The sequence below is a fragment of the Anser cygnoides genome, chromosome 1 (assembly GCF_040182565.1).
Source record: "Anser cygnoides isolate HZ-2024a breed goose chromosome 1, Taihu_goose_T2T_genome, whole genome shotgun sequence".
In the NCBI taxonomy this organism is placed as follows: Eukaryota; Metazoa; Chordata; class Aves; order Anseriformes; family Anatidae; genus Anser; species Anser cygnoides.
This window is the reverse complement of record NC_089873.1, coordinates 51,302,026-51,308,025: the sequence shown is the minus strand read 5'-3', so window position 1 is coordinate 51,308,025 and position 6,000 is coordinate 51,302,026.

The following is a 6,000-nucleotide window of genomic DNA, read 5'->3' as shown; positions in this document are numbered from 1 at the left end:
GCATTCACTTTTGCAAATTTTTGTAAGACATGGAGGTAACAGTCTATTTTGGGTGGTGAAGCATATCCTGCTTCACGAATTCCTTCTGACAGAGGTGTCATAAGATAGTAAATAGCCCCAAAATTATCCCCTTTCAATTTAATTTAGAACACTACTTATGCGCTGTTGAGTAAGAAACTCACCTGAGGCTTTTTGCACTCTTACAAATCATTTAGGAAAGTTCATCAATGAATTCTGTTTTAACTTTCCTTCACTATGCAATAGTAATACCTAGCTATGCAGTTGCCATGATTTATAACATTGGAAGTTAACATAAAAGCTAGTGCTGAGGTAGTAGAACTGCCAAGGGTTTATTTCACCCTTTTAAAGTCTCTACAATTACAGAAAATAAGATGGGGCAATAAAAATCTTGGGGGCTGGGGGAGGGTGTCTTTTTTTTCTTCTTTTTTTTTCTTTTCTTTTTTTTTTTTTTTGGCTGCAGTCCTACGCTACTGTTCATGACATGCATATAAACAGTAATAAAGTTAAGGCAGATTTATTTTTGGAGACCTGCAACCTGCAACCATCAATCAATGTCCTACTGATGCATAAAATCTGAGATTGCCTCTTTGTTTCATAAAACTGGCACTACAGTATAAACTCTGTGTTACACATTACGTCTTGATATTTGCTGAAGTTGAACACAAAATTTATACTGTTCCATGTTACTGCCAGTGTGGCAGACATATTGAAAGCAGAGATGTGGGGCAGATTTTCTCTTCTTCAGGTAATTATTTTTATATGTCAAGTGCATCCTGCTGTAAATTTGTTATTTGAGCATTTTTATAAGATTGAAAATTAAGTATATATTTTTTGCATCTGTTTCTCTGTATTTCTTAATACATGGATTATTCTACTACTTAAATCACAATGCAAAATGCTTGTTTTCTGAGCCCTCTATTTTTCCCTTCAAATTACCATTTAAAATGGTAGGCAATGTTCTTAACGACATTTCTGCTCTAAATCCACAGAGGTGTTCATGAAATCTGGTGAAAATATGGATTTGAGTCTTTGCCTGTACTTCTACCACATAGAAATCAAAGCAAATGGAGAATGCATACAATACAATACATAGATACATATGCTTAATTCATCTCTATAGTAATGGGTCAGTCTAATCCTCTCACCCAGAGGTCTATCAGTTTGACATGATAGGTTTAGCTTGCATTAGATGCACAGCTTTAAGCTTAGGAGAGAAATCTTTCTTTACTTCATTAAACAATGAAGCTACTTCACTGGCTTCTTACCCATGAATAACAGTGTAGTGTAATTATTGCAATAATATAGTTTACCAGAGAATGTGTTATTGCAAGCACCCCAAGAGATCTTTTCAAGGAGAAATCATAATTTATCTGGATCTTTAAGACATTTATCATTCTTTCATCGCATCCAGGACAACAAATCCCTATTTAGTCCTTTAATGTTTTCTGGTTCAAGGTTTGAAGTGTTATCTAAGAAAGACAACATTTTCTGTTGAAAATTATGCTAATGACAACTTCTGTTTTATGATGCATATCATCAGGTCTAAACTCACTGAAAATTTGTTCAGCTGATCTTTGGGATTTTTTTGTCTTTATTATTTCAAATGGAATATTCATTCTGGAAATGTTCAGTAATGTCATTAAATAGATAGGTAGAAAATCAAAGATTTATGTTTTTTTTTTTTTCCTTATAGAACTTATTTCAATTTTTATAATAATCAAAAAGTCTTCCCAGATTAGCTTTCTCAGTTCTATGCATGTGAAAAATGTATTCCCTAAAGGATACCAAGATCATGGTATTGGTCATTAGCAGCAAGTGGCAACCAACAGTAAGAAGTCCTCCATGTGAAAATTTTGCCCTACGTAGCAAAAAGTGCACTTTTTTTTTTTTTATGATTTCCATTGTTTTCTAGAAAATAAGGGGGGTGGGGGGAGGATTTACTGCATTAATCTGTCTATAAAATGATAAAACAACACAATCATTTATGAAAACTTCTTCAAAATATTAACAACACCAAATAAAAGTTTCACATTTTATTCCTAAGGCATATTTGCATCAAGAATCTATGACAATATATAAAAATATGTTATGTTTTTAGTAGAACAGAACATGTACTTTAAATACATTGTGGATGTCTACTTCATAACTATTTTTAAAATCAATTTTGAAAAGAACCAAAACAATTCTATAACCAACTGAAAAAGAAATTAAGCTCCATCCCTTCCTGTACCACAAGTGTTATCCTTAGGCTACTTGGTAGTGGTTAAACACATTTCTTTCTAAATAATTACAGTAGTGCAAGTCAATAGAAAAGCCCATATGTTCTTCAACGGAGAAAACCAGTACGTTCTCTATCATGCATTCTTCTTCTGTCTTGTAGAATAATCAGAATAATAATAATAATAATCTAGTTTGAATCTGTGTTAATCTCTGTAAAAAGGAGATGACACAAAAAGTGGGAAAGAACATGATAAAATATAAGAGTTTAAAAAAAAAGTTATTGTTTATATAATATTTAATATGGTACTAAACTTACTAACTGGACACAAAAAGAAAATATGCTATGAAACAGATCAAATTTAAGACATAAATAGCATAGAATCACTTATATCTCATTCTATAATGGTGGGAAAAACAAACAAACAAAAAAGTAGCTTTGAGCTGTTTTCTATTTTTCTTAAGCTAATTTACACTAACATTTTACCATCCAAAGTTCATATTTAACTATTTTTATTTTGTACTGCTTTTTGTAGCAGGTGGGTTTATTTAGCATAATTTTAGCTAAATTTGGGGTTGTCCCACTGAATGGTAAAGCCATCATCAATATCATAAACATCAAAAAGAAATAGATAAGTTTTTCCTTACATTTAAGATATGGTATTGAGCGAATACATAAACCACAGTAATTCTTTGGCTTATGAGAAAGGATTTTGAAGCTTTAACCTTGAAGTTTGAGATCAAAATGAAATATATTAGAAGTTCCAAAGGTAGGAAAGAGATAATGTACATTCAAATATGCCTTGCATTTCATAAAATTCAGTTTCTACATTTAGTAAAAATTACATAGACTTTCTCATAATATACTATACATATCATAATGACAAACTGTACATTTTGTCTCAATTTAAGAATGAAGGTGTGTGTATCTGGGACAAAATATAGCTGAGAAATACTTTGGTTTCCTTAAAAACATGAATGTTCTTTGGAAATTCCAGAAGGAGTTTAAACCTCAACTGAGCATTTGAATGCAATACTGACAATTTATCCAGAGAATAACCAGTACCCACTGAAGACATAATACTCCTCCTCTTGCTGACAGGTCTCCTGCAGATAGTAATTGTTAACCCACACCTGTGCTTGAATCAAAACCTCATGCCTGAGCAGTCAGCATCTGAAATATGGCAGGAAAAGAAAAACAAAACAAAACAAAACAAACAAACAAAAAACCTCAGCCTGCTCTAAGGTTTAGAGTCAATTTAAACTTCACTTGACCTGCCTCATCAACTCAGCAGGTACCAGCTCTTTGGCCAGCTGATTCCCTCACCACATACACCATTTTACCTTTCAGTGCTCTTAGGAGGTTAGTGCAATTCAGAGTTCCTGTTGTCCTTTATAGCTGTCAGGGCAGATGGAATTCAGGAAATGCAAAATGTTTTAACATATATCTGTAATATGTAAAAAATACTTATATTATTGGAAGTAATTTCAACATGGTCAGTGTTGGTTCATTAACTTTTTTTTATTCAATGTTACCATAAGTTACAGAATAAAATTCTAAGAACTCTTTGACCTAGACAGACCCTCTGATCTCAAACTTCCTATCTGCTGGACTTGTTCTACATCCCACACCTTTCTTTCCTGAGAACAGGAATTCATCACTGTGCTGACAAGTGATTCTGGGAGTGACAGGCCCTAAATAGTGGTTTTCTATAGATATATGTCTCACAGTGATTCCTCTAGTGTACAAGATGATCCAACTTTTTCATAGCTGAAATGTTCACAGTACCTCATATCTGATACTTAGTAAGAAGTAAAACACTGAGATATCTCTTCTCTATTTTTAGAGGGTTTGAAAAAACTCCCTCCCTTAGGAAAATTTGCGAGATTTCAGAAACGAGTGATTGTCATTTAATCTCAGTCCAAAAATAAAAAATAAAATAATAAAATAAAATGTCTTGCTGAAATTCACAGACATGGTGCTTTAAGAACTAGAACTTTCACAAATTCAGCAAGCATCATCTGAAAGAAAGAAAGAAAGAAAGAGAGAGAGAGAGAGAGAAAGAGAAACAAATTCTCCGGTACATAGAAATCACATAAGATTTTTTTAAAAGTGTGCAAAGAAGAGATCAGACTGGATTGAAAAATCAATCTAGGTTAAAAGTGAAAACAAATTAAAAGCATACAAGGAATGGAAAAAAAGGATAGCAATGCTACTGAATGCAAATTAGGAGCTACAAATTGAAGAAAATCAGTAGGGTAAGCAGAGGGACATAAGAAAAACAGCAGAAACCACAAAGTAATATGAGGAGGGTGTTTTGAATATATATTAAAAATAATAGTAATCCTGATAAATACATTAATATATTCCTCAACAGAAAGAGCAGCTAAAACCAAGAAACACTGATCATTTCTACTGTATGCTGGAAAAAAGGTAGGAGGGAAAAGCCAAGTCATCAATCATAAGAACATAAATAAATAAATAAATAAATAAAATTTAAAAAAACAGGTCTACATGGGAATATTTCATCCCCATAGCCCAAACCAGGATCAGCTATACCTACACCAACCTAGGTATTCATTTTAATACCTCAAAACTAAAATTAATCTTCTAGTATCCCTGTAGTATCCTTAGTGGTCCTTGTAAGTGCCTAGTCTGTGATCTAAGTCTTCCTTTGGAAGAAAAATAAAATAAAAATCAACCTGAGTAGTATTTGCCTTCTCCCTTCTGGATGCAGAGACCATTTTGCCATTAATTAAACACAATTTCTAGTTTTTTGTCTTGCTCATGACATTTCACAAGAGTAAAATTAGCATTATGTATTAAACTGCTATAATAAGTAGACTGAGACAATTATTACAGCTTTCCTTCTTGTGCCATCTGGAGGTCATCTTTCTCAATATTTTTGTACGAAATATTTCTCTAGTAAACTAATTTTAATTATCTCTAATACTTTCACAGTATCAGTTTCACTGTGGCTCTTAGCAACAGTTAATCTTATTATGGGTATTTCAAATCACAATCTCCTTAGAAAATGATCTGCAGTGACCCTGAGACTGTGAACTTTAAGAGAAGTGAGTAAGACTGACAGAATTACAGTTCTGGACTTCAGAAAAGCAAGTTTTAGCCTCCTCAAGGACCTGCTTAGCAGCATCCCATAGGAAAATGTCTCAGAAAGAAAAGTGTCATGGGAGAGCTGGCTGATTTTCAAGGACAGCCTTTTGTGACCACAGGAATAGCCCTGTTCAGTGTGCAGGAAGGCAAGGAAGCATGGCAAAAAGCCAGCATGGATGAACATCGAGCTCTTGTATAAGCTTAGATGGAGAGAGGAGGTACACAGAAAGTGGACGCAGGAGTACAAAGACATTGCCTGCACATGTAGGAATGGAGTCAGGGAAGACAAAGCACACCTGGAACTGAAAGTAACAAGACAACTAGAAAAGCAAAAACAAATGTGTATACATCAGTAGCAAAAGAAAAGAACAATGTGATAGAAAACAGTTCAATACAACTTAACCTATCTGGACATGCACAAGCCCCAGGTACCAAATGTGATATACATCCAAGGGTGTTGGAGGAGCTGGCCAATGTCAATGCAAGTCAACTCTCTACTGTCTTTGAAAGGTGACATCAAGGAACAGTTCCTGATATTGGAAAGAGGTAAAGGCCACACCCATCTCCAAGGAAAACAAAAATGTCAATCCAGATTACTACAGAGTGGTCAGCCTTACCTAAGTCTCTGGGAAGTCTACGGAACAAAT